The following is a 23,882-nucleotide window of genomic DNA, read 5'->3' on the forward strand; positions in this document are numbered from 1 at the left end:
TGGAACTTCAGAGGCCCCCAGGTTCCCTCACCTTCACCTACCTGTGTTTGAGTGGATGTCAATCACCAGGCTCTCTGAGAGCAGTTATGAGCTTATTATTAACTTCTCTGATGCAGAGGATGTGTGACCTGGACTTCACTAATAATCATAAGACACCATCTCTTCATTGTGGATTCCAAGGATCAAGTGCTGATCATCACCTGTTTTTGGTTGGCTGTGCTTCTGAGTCTATAGTTATCTGACTGTGGCCATGGCACAACAGGACAAGGTCAGGCTCATAGGAAGTGTTCACTGTTCTCTATTCACAGAGACTTCCCCTGAACCATCAATGACTGATAGGTCAGTATAATTCTGTCAAGAATGGTGGTGGATATTTTCATTTATAAATAACATAAAACAAATCAAATAAATATTTGTTGCATTCAGCTCCTTTTTGAAGTAAAATTGTCTCTTCCTGGTGGAATGGCTACTAGATTGGGGTGCAGGAAGCAAATTCTAGATACACTTTTCCACATTATTATCTTTTGCTCAATTACTGTATTAAATGGAGTTGATGCAACAATGAATACATCAGCACACAGCAGACAGTGGCTGCAAATTTCTGTGTTGTAGATTCCTCATGTGACCTGGGTTGGGAATGGCCAGGAAGAGAACTGAATACAGCAGTGTCATGTTGTTCTGTGAATGTGAGTCAGGTGAGTCCTGATATGGATGATAGACAAACTGGGTGACTGTGGATGTGACTCAGAAAAGTTCTGAGCAGGGGTGATAGAAAGATTGTGTGCAGTGATCCTCAGGTTGTAGGTTTGAGAACAGAAGCCCAGAGAAACTTCACTCACTTTCTCCCTCTGAAACTCGGAGTTGGCTCACAGATCCAAGAACTCAACCCTGCTCATGGCCAGCTCTGGTTTCTGTACACAGGTTTTCAGGCACATATGGCACCTAGTGATGTGAAGCAGAAGTGGGTTGTTTTGGCTTAAGACTTGCTCTGTCAATATCCTAGTTGTGGAGCCTCAACCAGCCACTGCATTTCCTGCTCCCCTCCACAGTCCACAGCTTCTGTCTTCACCAGGCTCCTCCTACCCTCTTTCCCCTCTCATTGCTCTTCTCCTGTGGTATCCCTGGTGCTTCCTTCTTGAGAAACACAAATTCTGGCCAGAGTTGGGCTTTGGTTCTGATTGCCTCCTCTGGACCTGAAGTCAGAGCTTTAGAATATCACACTTTTTTTCATGCTGAGCAATCCACAGGGACTTCAGGATAAAGAGAATTCACTGAATACTGAGAGGGAAGGGACAGATATTCACCCTTGTGAGTCCTGAGGACCAGCTCTGGCAACATAAATTTAGGCAGGGCCAGAAGGTTAGATGGCACCCTCCTCATGGGCAAAGGCCTTTCTTTTTTTATTATTATTATTTAAGTCCTTTATTAACAGGTGCTTACAGTTTGTTGACTTTTTTGAAAAAAATCAAGTTTTAAATTTTTATTACAAATTAAAAATGAAGTTCTTAAAAATCTCAACTTGACCAGATTTGAAACAATTTAAAAACCTTTAAAGGTGTATTGAGAAAAATCAGGCTTTTTTAAAAAACACGTTTGCCATTACCAAAAAGAGATATCTTTAGGTAAAAATAATAAAAACCCCATACTGCATAGATAATGCAGATAGTTCTAGTTATCTGGTTAACGGGCAAAAAGCAAGCACTTAAGGTCTTCAGCTCCAATCATTTGTTCATTTCTTATTGCTGGAATTTCATATTCACTTCTTCTTGTTGGATGTCTAAACCTGACGATGGTAGAGATGGTAAGCCGGCATTTACTCAGCTCCGCCCTGCTCAGCCTCGGGAGCAGACGAACTCTCAGCTGGTGGATCGGCTGCTTTTGTCTCTTTGCCATCTTGTGGTTTAGGGTTTTCTGGGTGTCTGCGTGGGTAGTTGAAGTTGCGGCGGTACCGACGTTGAGGTGGCTGCTGACCTTGGGTCTCATCTCCTTGATTTTCTTTATCCTCTTCATTGCCATCCTCTCTAGGCTGTCTTTGGCGAGGAGGGCCCCATGGAATCGTGGTCTATAACCCCGATACATATTCTGTTTCACTGGTCTACCTTGTTCTCCTGCACCCTGGTTGTCAGCACCTCCATCACTTCTCCCTGCTCAGGAGGGTTGGAATACTGTGGTCAACGTCCATAGGGTCTCCGCATGTAGTAAGGTGGGAACCTTGGCCTGCTGTAGGGCCGGCGTTGTTGGGCCTGGCCTTCGGGAGCACTCTCCAATCCCTCATTCTTTCCCCCACTGTCACTGTTCTGATAATTCTGCTGGTAATTGCGTGGAGGACCCCTACGACATGGGTAGTGTCTATAATGGTTATGGTTTGCTGAGTATTTACTGCCTTGAACTGGAACTCCACCAGGGCCTGTAACATTTGCTGCCTCTGCACCCTTTTTTCCTTCAACATCATCAAACTCCACAGTCTCTCCATCTCCTACACTGCGAAGGTACTTCCTGGGGTTATTCTTCTTTATGGCAGTCTGGTGTACAAATACATCTTCCTTGGTGTCATTCCTGTTGATGAAACCATATCCGTTTCTTACATTGAACCATTTTACTGTTCCCAAAACCTTCGTTGAGATGACCTTCTTGTCCCCGCTAGCAGTCGCCCGGGTCGCTGCTCCCTGTGCTGCTGCCCGTGGTGCAGGGCTTGGTGTCGGCAGCGCTGAGGGCGGGGGCGATGAGAGAGGGGCGGCGAGCAGCTGCTGGATCTCGGCCTTCCTGCTCATGGTTGCGGTGATGGTGACTGGGGCCGGCTGCGGCAGCTGTGGCTCCTCCCGGGGTGTGATGGTAACTAGGCTGGCAGCGGAGGTGGGGCTGCTCAGGGCTCTCTGGGGTCCGCTCTCCGCTCCCCCTACCGATCGAACTCACAAAGGCCTTTCTTAAAATCAAAATACCAAATTCCAGTGAGGAGGAGTTGAAAGGGACAATTCAACTCTTTCAGTGGGAAGAAATTGGAAAGTTCATTGGAAATTGGTGAAGCACATGCCCCAGCCCCAAGCTCACCATCCTGTGGTCACTGATACAGACACAGCAATCAGATGAAGCTCTGCCACTGGACCATGTTTACATTCCTAATAACCTGGACAATGATAAACTTCCCAAATAAATGTCTTGTCCTCTCAAGCCTTTGTTAGGCCTTATTATGGGAGCAATTTCTCAGTTCTTCCACCTCCTGGAAAGAGATTGACTTCTTTCATCTTCATGATATTCATTGACATGTTTCAGATGCTGCAACATTTGCTTTGTAATAATCTCATTTCAGTACTCATGTCTTTTTGTTCTTTTCTCTTAGAAGCATCCATCCCCAGATGACTTTACAATCTGCTCTTCCCCAACGAGACTTCTAAGTTGGATCCCTCTATTGACCCAATTTTAAAAAGGGAACTCAAAACTGCTTGCCCCTCGCTGCCCCCTTTCAGCTTTGAAGCAGCCAGAATTATTGGTGCCCCTTTTCCTCATAGAAGAAAGGAGTTCCTAAAGCAAAAGGTGGAGGGGGGGATGAAGCCAGAATTAGGGACAGGCAGTTAGTGTAGAAATAGGGGAATGGGTCAAATCGAGGAAATGAAGGCAATGAAAGCCATCTGCCTCTGGAAGTTGGAATAGCTATTGTTAAGGGTCATGTAAGCACCGTGTAACTGATGGTGCTAAGGCAACAATACGAGAGAATACCGACTCAAGAGGATGAATATGCATGACACACGAATGAGCATGATTCCTCATTATGAACAACTGAAGGGGGGAATGTTGAGAACAAGGTGACATCTGTGCAGCCACATTGTATGAACAAGACATTTCGGGAACTGGCCCGTAAAATCTCTACCCAGGGAAGGGCGCACAGGTACTACCCTTAAGAGACAATACAGGACAAACAGGACTACTGGGCCCCCGGGTGTCACTGCCCATGGCAACAATTGTGCAGGTATTTATCGGAGGTGGACTGGAAATAAAATACTTCTATTCCTGTGCTGCTTCCTTGCTTGTTTGCTTATTCCCTAGCTTATTGAGGAAAAAGAGATTGCCTGATTTTAGAGAAAGAGAGGCTTTCAGAGAAAGATAGGCTTTTCTTATAGAGAAAGTTTTAGAGAAAGAGAGGCTTCTACGCTTATCAGAGATCTATTATTTCTTAGAGTTGCATCCCGCATGCTGTGAACTAGGTGATACCTATCTGAGGGCTAGCTGCTTCTTCTAGCTTCTTCTTCTCTCCACTAGCTGCTTCTGCTTACTGCTGCTCCTTGCCTTCTGCCTACTGCCCGCTTATATTCCTTCCAGGAGGTGGAGGGCGGGGCCACACCAGTTGAGATCAGGCAGAGGAACCAGCTGCCCTATCATGGCAAAGGTTAAAATGAGCAGGCCCGAGCAGAAGCACTTGGGAACACCTGTGCATGTGTTGTGTGCGTGGACTTAACTGAATATGGTCAATGAAAAAACACCTGGGTGTGCTTATATCAATCAACCTCCTCACTCCCAATGTGATCAAAACAACCGCCATCCCAGTGCATCCCAATGGCACAGCCCCCAACACCCGGGGTTTATCAAGGTTGTTAAGAAATATCTGTCCAAGAAATGGGCAGCTGCCTGGAAACCTTATCTATCAAGGACAGGGAAGGGGGTCTAGACCTGACACATCTCCTGCATAGTTCACCCGATCCCTCCTCCCTTCTTCCTCCAGGACCATTCAGTTTTGGCGGGACTCAATGATATTCAAATAAATTGGCAGGACCCAACCAAAAGAAAACAAATGTTTAGCTCTTCAAATGTTAACCAGTAATGTACAGGTCTTTGTATGTGAATGATTGGAAATTTCTTAAGTAGAGTGCTTTCTCATCCCTCAGGGCTGCTCCCCACCCAGTCATGGTAGTGGTCTGAGGGGCAGGTTGTAATAAAACCTTGTTGTGTGATTTGCATTGCCATGTGTGCACTTTGAGTTTCTGGGGATTGGTTGATATTGAACCAAAATAGTAGTTTAGAAGGGGAAACCAGATAAATGGAATGTGATGTGTCCCAATTCAAAGATCACTTAAGACCCGGCTCCACACTGCAAGCTCCACTGTGGTTAGCAATCACCACCCAATTCTCTGTGTGGCTGTTAGGCCTCTAGGCTAGTTTCCTGACTCTGAAGAAGTCCCAGGTTTTTCTTGTCCAGGGGTCAGAGGGCAAATCCACTGGTGCCAGTGCTAAGCTTGTTGACCCACAACCTCTCAGGCAGCCCTGGGTCCCAGTCTGTTCCACTGTACCTTGTGGGGGTGTGGAGAGCAGGGTGGTATCTGTGCTGCTAACTGTCTCAAGGACAAACAGGACTGCTGGGCCCCTGTGCTTACCAAGGTTGTTAAGAGATATTTGTCTGAGAAATGTGCGGTTGCCTGGAGACCTTATCCATCAAGGACGGGAGCGGGGCTTAGCCCTGACTCATCTCCAGCATAGTTCACCCCTTCCCTCCTCCCTTCTTCCACTAGGACCGTTCAGTTCTGGCAGGACCCAATGAGAATCAAATAGATTTGCCGGACCCAACCAGAGGAGGACTAATGTTTAGCTGTTCAAATGTTAACCAATTAAAATAACACTGTAAAACTGCTTGCCTTTCATTATAAAAACCCTGCTAACGAGGGCTCGGGGCCTCTCTTAGCGTCACTGGTTGAGGACGCAGAGGACCAGGTTTGAACTTGCTAATAAATGACTCTTTGCTGCTTTCATTGATCGTGGTCTCTGGTGGTCCTTGTGGGGTCTCGAGCCTTTGGGCACAACAGGGGCTGATAGCCTGCAGCAGGAGCCAGGGGAGAAGGTTATCAACATGAATTGAGCAGCCCCTTCTCCTGGCATCCTTGGATCCCTGATACAAATTGTGCTCAGGGATCAGTAACATCCATTTTTCTCCTTAAGGGAAGAGGGGAAAAATCTTTCCCTTAGGACACACCGCTGGCCTTGGGTATTGACATGCAAAAGAGTTCTTTGCTGGACACATGTGAACAAGAGGATTAAGAATTCCTTAGGCATTGTTTGGCTTGGTCATGATTGCTTGTCTGCATACATTTTCACAAAGTAGGACTGTAAGTGATCAAGTTTTGTAACTCAGAGAAGCCATCCCTATGCTGGCGATATAGACCATCACTTAGAGTTCCTGCCTCGCATGCTCCAGGCCCGGGATCAAGTCCCCAGCTGCTCTGCTAGATTGCAGAGTTAACAAACAAATGACACTGATTCTGAGTCTCCTGACCTTCCATCCTCTCACCTCTTATTTCTTTTCTCATCTACTCACAAAATTAATCAACACTGGAATACAGCACCATTTTCACATGCAAGCCATTTCCACTGACACATTTGAGTTTGCAGATGTGCTCCGAGAGCCTGGTGCTGCATACTCACCTGCATTTCTTCAGAGTACTACTTCCACCACCTCACTCTAATCTCCTTAGGAGAGAGATCAACCATCTCTCATGAGTATGCTTATGGGAATCATTCTTCACCACCTTCTTACACTGCGCATCGTTCACCAGGTTTCAGTGGCAGAAAGTTCGAAATGACACCCGCACTTGTACCTGGAAGTCTCCTGGTTTCTTGGACACACTCCCAAACTCACTGCCAATGAAGGGGACTTCCACACCTGAGCACATTCCATGAGAATCTCAATGTCAAATGGAAAACCAAGAGGTGAACAAAAAAGACAGTTGCTCTTTTCCCTGGAGTTTCTCTGACACTTTTGTTTTACGTTGGCTTGCATGTGACTTCTTAATGAATCTTGGTAGGATTTGGGGCTGAATCGATGTTTGCCTCTATTGCTAGCATTCAGGGGTATTATGGGGGATTTACAACGCACTCTCCCAAAATCATTGGAGCTCCAGTGTCAAGAGGAATGGAGCCCATTTATAGACTCTTGTTAATATTGATGGACTTCCTCAAGAGATGCAGCAGAGAATTGGGTAAAGCAGAACAACAACTCGGGTTGTGAGTTGCTCTCATGTTTACCGGGGATCTAGGAATGAATGCATTGTGCTTTGGAGGGTTAAGAATGATACAAGAAACCCTCTTTCCAAGATGTCACACTGGAAGAAGAAATCAGTGACATTAGGCATATGGATTGTTGTCGGTGGAAGGAAACAAGTCAAGAAAGAAAACACATTTGACCATTTGCACATGCTTGTGGTACGCTTTTCCACCTCAGTAATTCTATTCAAAGGTGGGTTATTATGGAACCACTTCTGTTTTGATATTCAGGTTTGCTGACGTAGGATCTTCACAAGTGAATATTCATAGTCCTTTCGGGGATTAAATTTCTGAGATTGCGCTGCACTCTTCATTCAGAGAGCCAGGGATTTGTGTTGCATATCCCAGGATCAGCTGCTTTAAATTGGAGGTCTTGGGTAGGTGCTGTGATGTTGGGAAGTCTTTGATCATGGTTCTTGTGTCAGAAAAATATAGGAATCAGCCTAGATATATTCGGCTGACCCTTGGGAGGAACAGAAAGAGACAGGAATTTGCAAGGGCATTGATGTACTTCCAACAAAATTAGGGTCAGCGTTCATGGCAGCAAACAGAATGAACGGGCAATAACTACTTCCTCTTTGTAGTGTATGATGAGGCAGAATATATGTCATGGAGTTGGCAGGCTGATCATGAACAATGATGAGTTTTATAGTGTCTCTTTTCTGAAATTGTTTTCCAGCATGACACTCTCCAGGATTTCTTGCCTCCCAAATGTCCTTACTCTCCCCTTTCCAATATTCAGCTTGGAAGATTTCTCTGTTCCAACTTCAGCACGGTCTATGTTCAAACCTGGTGTTAAGCCCTGTGATCCTGTGCTCATCGTGCCATCACCAGGCTGATATTTTATTCCATGGTTTGTAGTATGCTCCCTGCAGGGGTTAGTTAGATGACTCCTGGCAATATCCCACAGGCCCTTGTGACAGAGGGGCATTTGTCTGGTCAAGAAGACGAACCATTGTGCCAATGCAGATTGCCAAGATATTTCTGCATCATGAGACAGTTTGTCGAGCCCCTGTAAAAATCCCAGGAGGTAAGTTTCTGGGTGCACCAGAGTCCTGATGCACCAGCAAAGGACGAGGGGCCTGGCGGTTGGCATGACCACAGAACATCTCTCCTTGCTATTCAGGATCTTCCAGCCCTCATACCAACATGCTGAGTGAATGTTTCACTCCTGTCTTCATGAGCCACCAGTGGAACGACACACCTTCACATGGAACATGGCCATCCCATATTGCAGGTGTCTCCTTACCAGACACTGTAGGTTATGAGGGGAAACCCAAAAGATGGAATGGGGTGTGTACCAATTCCATGATCACTTATACCCCGGCGCTGCACTGCATGCTCTACTGAGGTAAGCACTTACCACTCTTCTTTCTGTGCAGCTGCTAGGCTTCCAGGCTAGTTCCCAGCATCTGAAGTGAAGCTCGGCATTTACAGTCCTTAAGGAGCTGGGTCGTAGTGCAAATCCACTGGTGCCGATGGTCAGCTTGTTGAGCCATGTCTTTGCAGGCAGCACTCAGTCCCAGCCTGTTACACTGGACCTTGTGGGGGTTAATAGCCTGCAGTAGAACCAGGTGAGCAGGCTTTCAGTATGAACGGTGGGGCCAATGTAGCACAGCACCACCTAGCGGACCTGGGTGGAAATGCGAGCTGTTAGGTTTCAGTGGAACCCTGGTCCTGCCGGGATATGGGGGATTTATCACACATGGGGATGAATACCGCTTACAACCTGGTTTCTGGTTGACCAGGCAACAATAATAAAATCATTTCTTTATAAACACAAGACCCTGGCACCCGCTCCCTTCATCTGTCCTCTTACCCTCACAGCTGGGCCAGTGCTTGTCTTGAATGTGGGCTTGAAGCAGCCAGGAGCTGAATGTTCTCTGGTTCCCATGGGATCCGTGATGCCACCGTGTTCTCAGGCCACTCCTCTGTGACCTCAGATGGAATCTGGGGTGCAGGAGCCATGTCACGTGAGCCCGTCTTCAAAGTTCATGTTGCCCAAGGCTTCACGAACCCTCAGAGTGTGCAACCAACTGCCTTCTCCTACCGGAGCCTAGAAGCCCCGCATCTTTCATAACCTAGCTGCCCAGAGCCTGGTCCCTCCCCTTTGATTAGAGGACTTCTCTCATGAATCTATCTCATATCACAGGAGAACTGGTAAGCAATTGATGCGTTTTTCTGACTGGAAGTGAATGCACCTGAATGAATGTAGGATCAAGGATATGACTTTCAGCCACGATCTTTCTGTAATGAATCTTGAGAGTAATAACTGAAAATGTAAGGAGCAGAAAATTGAAACGGGATGAGGAAAGTTTACTTTTTGCAACCACATTTCGCTTCTGGGACCCCAGACTCCATGAGCCATCAACACTTGCCTTTGCATTGTTATATCTCACAACAGCATCTGGCTCAATTGCTGAAGCACCCACTCACTGAGGGAAACAGGCATAGCACAGTAGGAAAATCTTCCTCTGCCTCACCCTTTCCTGAGATGATGGGCGAGATCCACCACCAAAACTGGCTTGTCCATTATGCAGAGGTCTCTGCTGTTTAGAATTTTTCAAAAGAAAATGACCAAGGGAACAATATTTAAAAAATAGGATCGAGGAATTAATAAGTAGATTGTGAATATATTGGCTAGTGTTTCATATGTGAATGATCCCAAAGTCTCCATTCGTAGTCACCAATTGAGCATATTCTCATTCACACATAGTCTTTCTGCTGCACCTTCTGCTGGAGTCCTTGGATCCCTGATACAAATTTGTGCTCAGAGATGCGTTACATCCAATTTCCTCCTTAAGGGAAGAGGGGAAAAATCTGTCCTTCTGGACACTCTGCTGCTCTTGGGAATTGACATGCAAAAGAGTTCCTTCCTCGATTGTTATGAACAAGAGGATTAAGAATTCCTTAGACATTGTTTGACTCGGTCATGATTGCATCTCTGCATACTTTTTCACCTATGAGGACTCTAAGTGATCAAGTGTAGTTACTCAGAGCAGATGTTCATGTACTGGCATTATAGCCCATCACATAGAGTGCCTGCCTCCCATGCTGGAGAACAGGGTTCCAGACCCCGGCAGCACTGTTAGTTCAGGGAAATTACAAACAGACAAATGAGACCGAATCTGGGACTCCCAATCCTCCATCCTCTCACTTCTTACTTTTCGTTTCTCCTCTCCTCACAAATGAATCAAAACTGGAAAACAGCACCAGTTTCACGTGTGACCCATTTCCACGGACACCATTCAGTTTGCAAATGTGCTCCAAGAAAGCAGTGCTGCACACTCACTGGCCTTTCTTCAGAGTACTACTTCCAAGACCTTGCTCTACTCTCCTTAGGACAGAGATCACGGCTCTCTCATGACAATCTTTATGCCAATAATTCATCACCACCTTCCTCCCCTGTGCATTCTTCACCAGGTTTCAGTGGCTGGAAATTCAAAATGACAACTGCACTTACACCTGACTCTTTCCATGCTTTTTGGAGATAACTCTCATAACCTCTGACAATGAAGGTGTCTTCCACACCTGAGCACTTTCCACGTGAACCTCAATGGAAACTGGAAAACCATGTGAAGAACACAAAAGACAGCTGCTCTTTTCTCTGGAGTTTCTCTGACAGTTTGTCTTTGCAATGGCTTCCTTGTGACATCTTGATGAATAATGGTAGATTTGAGGCTCATTTCATGTGAGCCTCTACTGGTAGGATTCAGGACTCTCATGGGGTTTTACAACCTATTCTCCCAATATCATTGGAGCTCCAGTGTCAAGAGGAATGCAGCCCTTTTAGGCACTCTTGTTAATTTTGATGGACCTCCTCAAGAGATGCAGCATAGAATTGGGTGAAGCATAACAAGTACTTGGGGTGTGAATTGCCCTCATGTTTACCGGGGATCTGGGAAGGAAGTCATGGTGCTGTGGAGGGTAAGAAATGACACAAAACACCTCTTTCCAAGATCTCACACCCGAAGGAGGAAACAAGAGACATTAGGCATAAGGCATGTGGGCGGGGGTAGAAACCTGTCAGAAGAGAAAGTGGATTTGACACTTTGCAAATGCTTGAGGTATGATTTTTCTTCGCAGTAGTTGTATTAAAATGTTGGTTATCATGGAACCACTTCTGGTTTGACATTCATGTTTTGCGATGTAGGGTTTTCACACTTGAATTTTCATAGTCCTTTGGGGGATTACTTTTCTGACATTGTGGTGAACTCTTCATTCAGAGAGCCAGGGATTAGGGTTGAATATTCCGGGATCAGCTGGTTAAAATTGGAGGTCTTGGTGTGGGAGCTGTGATGTTAGTAAAGCCTTTACTCATGGTTCTCCTGCCAGAAATATATAGGAATCAGTATATGTATATTTGACTCTCCGTTGGGATCAACAGAAAGAGACAGGACTTTCAGGGGCTCTGATGTACTTGCAATGACATTAGGGTTGGTGTTCATGGTTACATACAGAATGAACAGACACTAACTACTTTCTGTATTAGTAGTGTATGATGAGGCGTTATATATATCGAGGAATTTGTGGGTTGAACATGAACAATGTCGAGTTTCATAGTCTCTTCTCTGAAGATGTTTTCCAGGAAGACCCTCTGCAGCTTTTCTCACCCCCCAAATGTCCTTACTCTCCCCTTTTGAAAATTCAGTATGGAATCTCTACACCATTCCACTTTCAGAAGTGTCTATGTTCAAAGCTGATGTTTTGCCCTGTGAATCTGTGCTCATCATGCCACCGCCAGGCTTTTATTTTATTCACAGGCTTGTAGGCTCCTTCCTCCCGAGGCTGGTTAGATGATTCCTGACAATATCTCACAGACCCTTGGGACTGAGAGGCATTTTTCTGGTCAAGAAGATGAACCATTGTGTGAATGTCGAATGGCAAGACATTTCTGCATCTTGAGTTGGTTTGACGGGCCGCTGGAAAAATCCCACCAGGTAAGTTTTAGGGTGCAACAGAGTTGTAATGCAGCAGCCAAGCAGGTGGGGCCTGGCAGTTGGAGTGAGCACAGTACTACTCTCCTTTCTTGTCATGTCCATTCTGTCCTCCGTCTAACATGCTGAGTGAATGACTCACTCCATTCTTCCTGAGCCACTAGAGGAGCCAAACACCTTCACGTGGAACCCACACATCCCATGTTTTAGTTGTCTCCTTTGCAGATGTGTACGTTAGTAGGGGAAAGCCAACAGATGGAATGTGATGTGTCCCAATTCAATGAACACTTAAGCCCCGACGCTGCACTGCGTGCTCTGTTGAGCTGAGCATTCCCCACCCATCACTCTGTGTGGCTGCTCGGTCTCTAGGCTAGTTTTCTGAATCTGAAGAGAAACCAATCTTTTACAGTCCTTAAGGAGTGAGATCGTAGTGCACATCCACTGTTGCCAGTGGTCAGCATGATGAGCCACGTCTTCGCAGGCACCACTCAGTCCCAACCTGTTCCACTGGACCTTGTGGGGGCTAATAGCCTGCAGTAGAACCAGGTGAGCATGCTTTCAGTATGAATGATGGGGCCAATGGAGCACAACACTACCTAGCTTGCCTGGTGTAAATGCGAGCTCTCAGGCTTCACTGAAAACCCTGGTTCTGCTAAAATTTGGAGGGATATATCTCCCATGGGTCTACGTAGTGCATACAGCCTGATTTCTAGCTGACTATTCAACAAGGATAGAATCATTTCCTGAAAAACAAAAGACCCTGGCACTTGCTCCCATCGTCTGTCCTCTTATACTCACGGTTGAGCCAGTGCTTTTCTTGAATGTGGGCTTGAAGCCGCCAGGAGCAGAATGGTCTCTGATTGCCATGTCACCACCGTGTTCTCGGGCTGCTCCTCTGAGACCTCAGGTGGAATCTGGCATGCCGATGCCATGTCTCGTGAGCAAGTCTTGAAAATTCATGTTGTCCAAGGCTTCACAAACTCACTGGGGAGTGTAACCTAGTGCCTTCTCCTACCTCAGACTAGAAGTCCTCCACCCTTCACAACCTAGTTGCCCAGAACCTGCTCCCTCCCCTTTGATTAGAGGACTTCTCCCATGAATGTTTCTCATATCACAGGAGAACTGGTAAGCTATTGATGCATTTTTCTGAGTGGAAGTGAATACACCTGATTGAATGCAGGTGCAAGGATATGACTTTCAGTCACGATCTCTCTGTAATGAATCTTGAGAGTAATAAGTGAAACAAAATGAGCAGAAAGTTGAAACTGGATGAGAAATTTTTTTTTTGCCACCATGTTTTGCTTCTGGGACCCCAGACCCCATGAGCCATCAACACTTGCCTTTGCCTTGTTATATCTCACAACAGCATCTGGCTAAATTGATGAAGCCTCCGCTCACTGAGGGAAAGAGGCATAGCACAGGAGGAACAACTTCCTCTGCCTCACCCTTTCCTGAGATGATGGGCAAGATCCATCAGCAAAAATGACCGGTCCTTTATGCAGATATCTCTGCTCTTTAGAATTTTTCAAAAGAAGATGACCAACGGAACAATATTTTAAAAATTGTATCGAGGAATTAATCAGTAGATTGTGATTTTATAGACCAGTGTTTCATATGTGAATGATCCCAAAGTCTCCATTCATACTCACCAATTGAGCATATTCTCAATCCCACATAGTCCTTCTGGTGCTCCAGCTTCTGGAATCCTTGGATCCCTGAAAGAAATTTGTGCTCAGAGATAGTTACACCCCTTTCTCTCCTTAAGAGAAGAGGGGAAAAATCTGTCCCTCAGGACACACCTCTTTTCTTGGGAACTGACATGCAAAAGAGTTCCTTGCTGGATTGTGGTGAATAAGAGGATTAAGAATTCCTTTGGCATTGTTTGCTTTCAACATGTTTGCTTCTCTGCATACTTTTTCACCAAATAGGACTGTAAGTGATCAAGTGTTGTAACTCAGAGCAAACATTCTTGTACTGGCGATATAGTCCATCATGTAGAGAGCCTGCCTCCTATGCTGGAAACCAGGGTTGAGACCCTAGCACTGTTATAATATGAATACAACCAACAAACAAAGGATACCGAATCAGAGACTTCCAACCCACCATCCTCTCACCTCTTAATTTTCTTTTCTCCTCTTCTCACAAAATGAATCAACACTGGAAATCAGCACCAGTTTTACATTGCAAACCATTTCCTGGGACACCTTTCTGTTTGCAAATGTGCTCCAAGAGAGCAGTGCTGCACACTCACCTGCATTTCTTCAGAATACTACTTCACTCTACTCTCCTTAGTACAGAGATCACTGGTCTCTCATAAGTATGCTTATTCAAAGAATTCTTCAACACATTCCTCCCCTGCGCATTGTTCACCAGGTTTCAGTTGCAGGCAATTCAAAATGACAACCACACTTACATCTGGCTCTCTCCAGGCTTTTTGGATATACTCCCATACCCTCTATCAATGAACGGGGCTTCCACTCCTGAGCACTTTCCATGTGAACCTCCATTCCAACTGGAAAACCAAGAGTTGAACAGAAAGACAGTCACTCTTCTCTGGATTTTCTCTGACAGTTTGGTTTTATAGTGGCTTGCTTCTGACTTCTTGATGAATAATGGTAGGATTTGGGACTGAATTGATGTGAGCTTCTACTGGTAGTATTGAGGACTATCACGGGGGATTTGCAACCTACTCTCCCAATATCATTGAAACCCAAGTGTCAAGAGGAATGGAACCCTTTTAGGCACTTTTGTTAATTTTGATGGACCTCCTCAAGAGATGCAGCCCAGAATTGCGTGAAGCATAACAACAACTCGGGGTGTGAGTTGCTCTCATGTTTACCAGTGATCTAAGAATGAATGCATTGTTCTTTGGAAGTTAGGGAATGACACAAAACACCTCTTTCCAAGATCTCACACCGGAAGAAGGAAACAAGAGACATTAGGCATATGGTATGTGGGCAGGGGATAGAAACATGTCAAAATAGAAATTGGTTTTGACACTTTACAAGTGCTTGAGGTATGCTTTTTCTTCTCAGTAATTCTATTAAAGTGTTGGTAATTATGGAACCACTTTTGGTTTGATATTCATGTTTTGATGATGTAGGGTCTTCACACTTGAGAATTTACAGACCTTTTGGGGATTGCTTTTCAGAGATTGTGGTGATCTCTTCATTCAGAGAGCCAGGGATTAGGGTTGAATATTGCAGGATCAGCTGGTTTAAATTGTAGTTTGTGGGGTAGGTTCTGTGACGTTAGGAAAGCCTTTGCTCATGCTTCTTTTTACAGAAAAATATAGGAATCAGTATACATATATTTAGTGTACCTTTGGAGCAACAGAAAGTGACAGCACTTTTCAGGGGCATTGATGTACTTCCAATGACATTAGTGTTGTTGTTCATTGTTGCATACAGAATAAATGGAAAATAACTACTTCCTGTATTAGTAGTGTACGATGAGGCTGTATTTATGTCTAGGAATTTGTGCATTGAACATGAACAATGACCAGTTTCATAGTGACTCTTCTGTGAATTTTTTTTCGAGGAAGACCCTCTCCAGCTTTTCTTGCCCCCCAAATGTCCTTATCTGCCATTTTGAAAATTCAGTTTGGAAGCTCTGCACCATTCCACTTTTAACAGGCTCTTTGTTCAAAGGTGGTGTTATGCCCTGTGAAACTGTGCTCATCATGCCATCACCAGGCTTTCGTTTTATTCATGAATTCATAGACTGCTCCCTCCTGGGGCTGGTTAGGTGACTCCTGTCAATATCTCACAGACACTTGGGACTGAGGGGCATATGTCTGGTCAAGAAGAGGAACCATTGTGTGAAGGCAGATTGGCAAGACATTCCTGAATCTTGAGTTGGTTTGACATGCCCCAGGAAAAATCCCACCAGGTAAGATTCTGGTGCAGCAGAGTCACAACCCAGCAGCCTTTCAGGTGGGTCCTGGTAGTTGGAGTGTGCACAGAACTATTCTCCTTTCTTGTCAGGTCCATCCTGTCCTACATATAACATGCTGAGTGAAGGAATTCCTCCTTTCTTTATGAGCCATCAGAGGAGTCAAACACCTTCACGTGGAACATGCACATCCCATGTCCCAGCTCTCTCCTTTCCAGACTTCATTGGTTAGGAGGGGAAACCTGAGAGATGGAATGTGATGTGTCCCAATTCAATGATCACTTAAGCCCCTGTGCTGCACTACATGCTCTACTGAGATGAGTGCTCACCACCCATCTCTCTGTGTGGCTGCTAGGCCTCTATAATATTTTCCTGACTCTGAAGAAAAGCCCAGCATTCCCAGTCCTGCAGGAGTGGGGTCTAGTGCAAATTCACTGGTTCCAGTGGTAAGCTTGTTGAGCCACATCTTCTCAGGCACCCCTGGGCCCCAGCCTCTTCCAGTGGACATTGTGGGGGCTAATAGCCTGCAGTAGAGTCAGGTGAGCAGGTTGTCAGTATGAATGGTGGGGCCAATGGAGCACACTCCCACCTAGTGGGCCTGGGTGGAAGTGCGAGCTGTCAGGCTTCAGTGGTAGAACCCTGGTTCTACCTGGATATGGAGGGATTTATCGCCCACGGGGCCGAGTACTGCTTACATCCTGGTTTCTAGTTCACCAGACAATAAGGATAGAATCATTTCTTTAAAAGCACAAGACCCTGGTACCCGCTCCCTTCGTCTATCCTCTTATCCTCACTGTTGAGTCAGGGCTTGTCTTGAATATGGGCTTGAAGTGGCCAGAAGCAGAATAGTCCTTGGTTGCCATGGGATCCATGATGCAACCATGTTCTCAGGCCGCTCCTCTGTGACCTCAAGTGGAATCTGGGGTGCAGGAACCATGACGTGAGCCAATCTTCAAAGTTCATGTTGACCAAGGCTATAGAAACCCTTTGGGGAGTGCAACCAAGTGCCTTTTTGTACAGGAGACTAGAAGCCCCATGCCCTTCACAACCTAGCTGCCTAAATCCTGCTCCCTCCCCTTTGATTAGAGGAGTTCTCCAATGTATATTTCTCATGTCACAGGAGTAGTGGTAAGCAATTGATGCGATTTTCTGAGTGGAAGTTAATGCACCTGAATGAATGTGGGATCAAGGATATGACTTTCAGTCACGATCTTTCTGTATTGAATCTTGAGAGTAATAACTGAAAACATAATGAACAGAAAATTGAAGTTGGATGAGGAATGTTTTCTTTTTGAAACCACGTTTGGCTTCTAGGACCCCAGAGCCCATGAGATATCATAAGTTGCCTTTGCCTTCTATATATCTCGACAGCATCCTGCTAAACTGCTGAAGAACACACTCTCTAAGGGAAATAGGTCTAGCACAAGAGGAACAACTTCCTCTGACCCTTTTTCCTGAGATTTTCAGCAAGATCCATCACCAAATCTGTCTTGTCCATTATGCAGAGGTCTCTGCTGTTTAGCATTTTTCAAAAGAAAATGACAAAAGTAAAAATAAGACAAAAGTAGTATCAAGCAATTAATCAGTAGATTGTGAATATATTGGTTAGAGTTGCATGTGTGAATGATCCTCAAAATCTCCATTCATAGGCCCCAATTGAGAATATTCTTAATCCCACATAGTCCTGTCTCTGCCCCTACTCTTGTCGTGTTCGATCCCTAAAAAAATTTTGTGCTCAGAGATCAGTTACATCCATTTTCCTCCTTTAGTGAAGAGGGGAATACGTTTCCCTTAGGACACACTGCTGGTCTTGGGTATTGACGTGTAAAAGAGTTCTTTGCTGGATTTTTGTGAACAAAAGAATTAAGAATTCCTCAGGCATTGTTTGACTTGGTCATGATTACTCTTCAGCATAAATTTTCACAAATTAGGACTGTAAGTGATCAAGTGTTATAACTCAGAGTGTCCATTCTTGTGCTGGTGATATTGCTCAATACATAGAGTGCCTGCCAAGCATGCTCAAGGTCCGGGTTCGAGTCTCTAGTACTCTTAATTTGTGGAAATAATAAACACACAACTGAGACCAGTTTGGAGGCTCCCAACTTTCCATCTTCTCACCTCTTTCTTTTCTTCTCTCCCCTCCTAACAAAATGAATCAACACTGGAAAACAGCACCAGTTTCACATGCAATTCATTTCCACTTACACATTTCAGTTTGCAAATGTGCTTCAAGGGATCAGTGCTGCACATTCACCTGGATTTCTTCAGAGTACTACTTCCAGGACCTCACTCTATTCTCCTTAGGACAGAGATCACGGGTGTCTCATGAGTATGCTTTTGCGAATAATTATTCACCACCTTCTGCCACAGTGAATTCTTCACCAGGTTTCTGTGGCAGGAAATTCAAAACGACAACTGCACTTGTACCTGGAACTCTCCAGGTTTATCAGACACACTCCCATGTTCTCTACCAATGAAGGAGACTTCCACAACTGAGCACTTTCCATGTGAACAACAATATAAACTGGGAAACAAGAGATGAACACAAAAGACAGCTGCTCTGGTCCCTGGAGTTTCTCTTACTATTATGCTTTGCAGTGTCTTGCATGTGATTTCTTGATGAATAGTGGTAGGACGTGGGGCTGAATTGATGTTAGCCTCTATTGGTAGCATTCAGTAGGATCATGGGGGATTTACAAAACACTCTCCCAATATCATTTGAACTCCCATGTGAAGAGGAATGGAGCCGGTTTGTAGACTCTTGTTAATATTGATGGACCTCCTCAAGAGATGCAGTGTGGAATTAGGTGAAGCATAGCAACAACTCGGGTTGTGAATGGCTCTCATGTTTACCAGGGATCTGGGAATGAATGCATTGTGCTTTTGGAAGTAAGGAATGACAGAAGAACCACACATTAAAAGAACTCACACCTGATAAAGGAAATCAGAACTATTAGGCATATGGCATGTTGGAGGTAGATAGAAAAAAGTCAAGAGAGAAAACAGATTTGACAATCTGCAGATGCTTCAGGTATGCTTTTCCTTCTCAGTAATTCTATTAAAATGTTGGCTTTTATGGAACCACTTCTGGTTTGATATTCAGGTTTTGCTGATATAGGGTTTTCACAACACAATATTTGTAGACATTTTGGGGATTAAATTTCTGAGGTTGTGGTTCACTCTTCATTCAGAGAGCCTGGGATTATGTTGCATATCCCAGGATAAGCTGGTTTAAATTGTAGGTCATAGGGTAGGTGCTGTGATGTTAGGAAACCTTTGCTAATGGTTCTTGTGGCATAAATATAGGAATCAGTAAGTATGTTCAGCTGTCCATTGGTAGCAACAGAAAGAGACAGGAATTTGCAAGGCCATTGATGTACTTTCAACAAAATTAGGGTCAGTGTTCAGGTTGCATACAGAATGAACTGGCAATAACTACTTCCTGTATTTGTAGTGTACAGCGAGGCTGAATATATTTCATGGAGTTTGTAGGTTGACCATGAAAAATGACAAGTTTCATAGTGTCTCTTCTCCGAAGTTGTTTTCCAGCATGACACCCTCCTGCATTTCTTTCCCCCAAATGTCCTTACTCTCCACTTTTGAGTATTCAGCTTGGAAACTTTGCACCATTCCACTTTCAGATGATCGTATGTTCAAAACTGGTGTTATGCCCTGTGAAACAGTGCTCATCATGCCATCACCAGACTTTTACTTCTTTCCCTGGCTTGTGGTCTGCTCCAACTCGGGGCTGGGTAGATGACTCCTGGAAATATCCCACAGGCCGTTGGGATAGAGGGGCTTTTGTCCGGTCAAGAAGATGAACCATTGAGTGAATGAAGATTGGCAAGATATTTCTGCATCTTGAGGTGATTTGATGTGACACTGGAAAAATACCAGCTGGTAAGTTTCTGGGTACAGCCTAGTCATAATGCAGCAGCCAAGGAGTAGTGGCCTGGAGTTTGTAGTGAGCACAGCACAACATTCCTTGCTTGTCAGAATCGTGCTGTCCTCCGGTCAATATGCTGATTGAATGACTCCCTCATATCTTCAGAGCCACCCGAGGAGCCATACATCATCACTTCGAACACAGACATCCCATGTTCCAAGTGTCTCTGATCCAGATTTTGTATGTTAGGAGGAGGAACTCGACAGATGGAACGTGATGTGTCCCAATTCAATGATCACTTAAGCCACGGAGCTGCACTGTTTGCTCCACTGAGCTGACCGCTCACCATTCATTTCTCTGTGTGGCTGCAAGGCCTCTAGGCTTGCTTCCTGACTCTGAAGAAGACCCGGGTTTTCCCAGTTCTGGAACAGTGGGGTCGGAGGGGAAATCCAATGGTGCCGGTGCTATGCTTGTTGAGCCATGTCTTCTCAGGCACCCCTCAGTCCCAGCCTGTTGCACTAGACCTTGCATGGTCTACTAGCCTGCAGCAGGGGCCAGGTGAGCAGGCTGTCAGTATGAAAGGTATGGCTAACGGAGCACAGCATCACCTAGCGGACCTGGGTGGAACTGCAAACTGTCAGGCTTCAGTGGGAACCCTTGTCCTACCTGGACATGGAGGGATTTATCGCCCACGAGGCTGCATACAGTTTATAGCCTGGTTTTTCATTGACCTACCAACAAAGATAGAATCTTTTCTTTAAAAACGCAAGACCCTGACATCCGCTCCCTTGGTCTAGACTTTTAGCCTCTCAGCTGAGACGGTGCTTGTCTTGAATGTGGGTTTAAAGGGGACAGGAGTGCAATTGTCTCTGGAGGCCATGGGAACCATGATTCCACCATGTTCTCAGGCCGCTTCTCTGTGACCTCAGGTAGAATCTGTGGAGCAGGCGCCATGTTCCGTGAGAGAGTCATCAAAGTTCATGTTGCCCAAGTCTTCACAAACCCTCTCTGGAATGCAGTCAAGTGCATTCTCCAAACGGAACCTAGAAACCAGGCCCTTCACAATCTAGCTGCCCAATGCCTGATAACTCCCCTTTGATTAAAGGATTTTTCACATGAATGGTTCTCATGTCACAGGAGACTGGTAAGCAATAGATGCGTTATACTGAGTGGATTTGAATGCACCTGAATGAATGTAGGACCCACAATATGACTTACAGCCACTATCAGTCTGTAATGAAAGTTGAGTGTAATGACGTAAATCATAACGAGCAGAAAATTGAAATTGGATGAGGAATGTTTTCTTTTTGCCATCACCTTTTGTTTCTGGGACCTCAGACCCCATGACCCATCAACACTTGACTTTGCCTTTTATATTTCACAACCACATCTGGCTGAATTGCTGAAGCACTCCCTTTCTGAAGGAAACAGGCAGAGCACAGGAGAAACAACCTCGTTCTCGCTCTTTCCTGAGATGATGGGCAAGATTCATCACCTGAACTGGCTTGTACATTATGCACAGGTCTCTGCTGTTTAGAATTTTTCAAAAGAAAATGACCAACAGAACAATATTAAAAAAATAGGATCGAGGAATTAATCAGTAGATTGTGAATATATTGGCTAGGGTTGCATATGTGAATGATCCCAAAGTCTCCATTTGTAGTCACCAATTGAGCATATTCTCAATCCGACATAGTCCTGCCTCTGCCCCTGCTCCTGCGTCCTTGGATCCCTGATACAAATTTGTATTCAGAGATGAGTTACATCCGTTTTCCTCCTTAAGCGAAGAGGGGAAAAATCTGTCCCTCAGGACACATGGCTGGTCTTGGGAATTGACATGCAAAAGAGTTCCTTGCTGGATGGTCCTGAAAAAGAGGATTAAGAATTTCTTTGCATCGTTAGGCTTGGTCATGATTGCTTGTCTGCATACTTTTTCACCAATTAGGACTCTAAGTTATCAAATGTTGTAACTCAGAGCATACATTACTGTACTTGCTATATAGCTCATCACGGAGAGAGCCTGCCTCCCATGCTTGAGACTAGGGTTCGAGACCTCAGCAGCACTGTTAGATTAGGAAAATTACAAACAAACAAAATGAGACTGAATCAGAGCCCCCCAACCCTCCATCCTCTCACCTCTTACTTTTATTTTCTCCTCTACTCACAAAATGAACCAACACTGGAAAACAGCACCAGTTTCACATGCAACCCATTTCCACGGACACCTTTCAGTTTGCAAATGTGCTCCAAGAGAGAAGTGCTGCACACTCACCTGCATTTTGTAAGAGGAAAACTTCCACGAACTCACTTTACTCTCCTTAGGACAGAGATCACAGGTCTCTCATGAGTATTCTTATGCAATTAATTCTTTACCACCTTCCTCCCCTGGGCATTGTTCACCAGGTTTCGGTGGAAGGAGATTCAAATGACAACCGCACTTATAACTGGCTCTCGCCAGGCTTTTTGGATTTACTCCCATACCCTCTGCCAATGAAGGGGACTTCCACACCTGAGCACTTTCCACGTGAACCACAATGTCAACTGGAAAACCAAGAGGTGAACACAAAAGACAGCCGCTCTTGTCCCTGGAATTTCTCTGACTGTTTGGCTTTGCATTGGCTTGCTTGTGACTTCCTGTTGAATAATGGTAGGATTTTGGGTTGAATTGATGTGAGCCTCTACTGGTAACTTTTAGGAGTATCATGGGGGATTTACAACCTACTCTCCCAATATCATTGGAGCTCCAGTGTCGTGAGGAATGGAGCCCTCTTATGCACTCCTGTTAATTTTGATGGACCTCCTCAAGAGATGCAGCCTAGAGTTGGATGAAGCATAACAAGTACTCAGTGTGTGAGTTGCTCTCAAGTTTACCGGGGATCTGGGAATGAATGCATTGTGCTTTGGAGGGTAAGGAATGACACAAAACACCTTTTTCCAAGATCTCATACCGGAAGGAGGAAACCAGAGGCATTAGGCATATGGCATGTGGGCAGGGGATAGAAACATGTCAAAATAGAACGTGGATTTGACACTTTGCAAATGGTTGAGGTATGTTTTTTCTTCTCAGTAATTCTATTAAAGTGTTGGTTATTAGGGAAATACTTCTGGTTTGATATTCATGTTTTGCCCATGTAGGGTCTTCACACTCGAATATTCATAGTCCTTTGGGGGATTACTTTTCTGAGATTGTGGTGAACTCTTCATTTGGAAAGGCAGGGATTATTGTTGAATATACCAGGATCACCTGGTTTAAATTGTAGGTCGTGGGGTAGGAGGTGTGATGTTAGGAAAGTCTTTGCTCATGATTCTTCTGCCAGAAAAATATAGGAATCAGTATACTTATATTCGGTGTCCCTTGGGAGCAGCAGAAAGAGACAGGACTTTTCAGGTAAACTGATGTACTTGCAATGACATTAGGGTCCATTTTCATGGTTGCATACAGAATGAACAAACAATAACTACTTCCTGTATTAGTAGTGTATGATGTGGCTGTATATATATTGAGGAATATGTGGGTTGAATATGAGCAAAGGCGAGTTTCTTAGTGCAGCTTCTGTGAAGATGTTTTCCAGGAAGACCCTCTGCAGCTTATATCACACCCCAAATGTTCTTACTCTCCCCTTTCGAAAATTCAGTTTAGAAACTCTGCACCATTCCACTTTCAGATGGGCCTATGTTCAAAGCTGGTGTTATGCCCTGTGAAACTGTCCTCATCATGCCATCACCAGGCTTTTATTTTATTCTCAGGCTTGTAGACTGCTCCCTCCCAGGGCTGGTTAGATGACTCCTGGCAATATTTCACAGACCATTGGGACTGAGTGGCATTTGTCTGGTGAAGAAGACAAACCAATGTTTGAATGCAGATTGGCAAGACATTTCTCCATCTTGAGTTGGTTTGACGGGCCACTGGAAAAATCACACCAGGTAAGTTTCTGGGTGCCACAGAGTCATAATGCAGCAGTGAAGAAGGTGGGGCAGTCAGATGGAGTGAGCACAGAACTACCCTCCTTTCTTGTCAGGTCTGTTCTGTCCTCCGTCCAACATGCTGTGAGAATGACTCCCTCCTTTTATCTTGAGCCAGCAGAGGAGTCAAACATCTTCACGTGGAACCCATATATCCCATGTTTCAGCTGTCTCCTTTG

The 23,882-nt window shown here is 45.0% G+C and overlaps 1 pseudogene; it reads right to left on the reverse strand.

Annotated features, from left to right (window-relative positions):
• Positions 1–1,559: 1,559 nt before the first annotated feature.
• On the reverse strand, positions 1,560–7,843 carry LOC124975314 (Y-box-binding protein 1-like; annotated as a pseudogene).
• Between the last annotated feature and the right edge of the window lie 16,039 nt (positions 7,844–23,882).

The sequence above is a fragment of the Sciurus carolinensis genome, unplaced genomic scaffold (genome assembly GCF_902686445.1).
Source record: "Sciurus carolinensis unplaced genomic scaffold, mSciCar1.2, whole genome shotgun sequence".
NCBI lineage: Eukaryota > Metazoa > Chordata > Mammalia > Rodentia > Sciuridae > Sciurus > Sciurus carolinensis.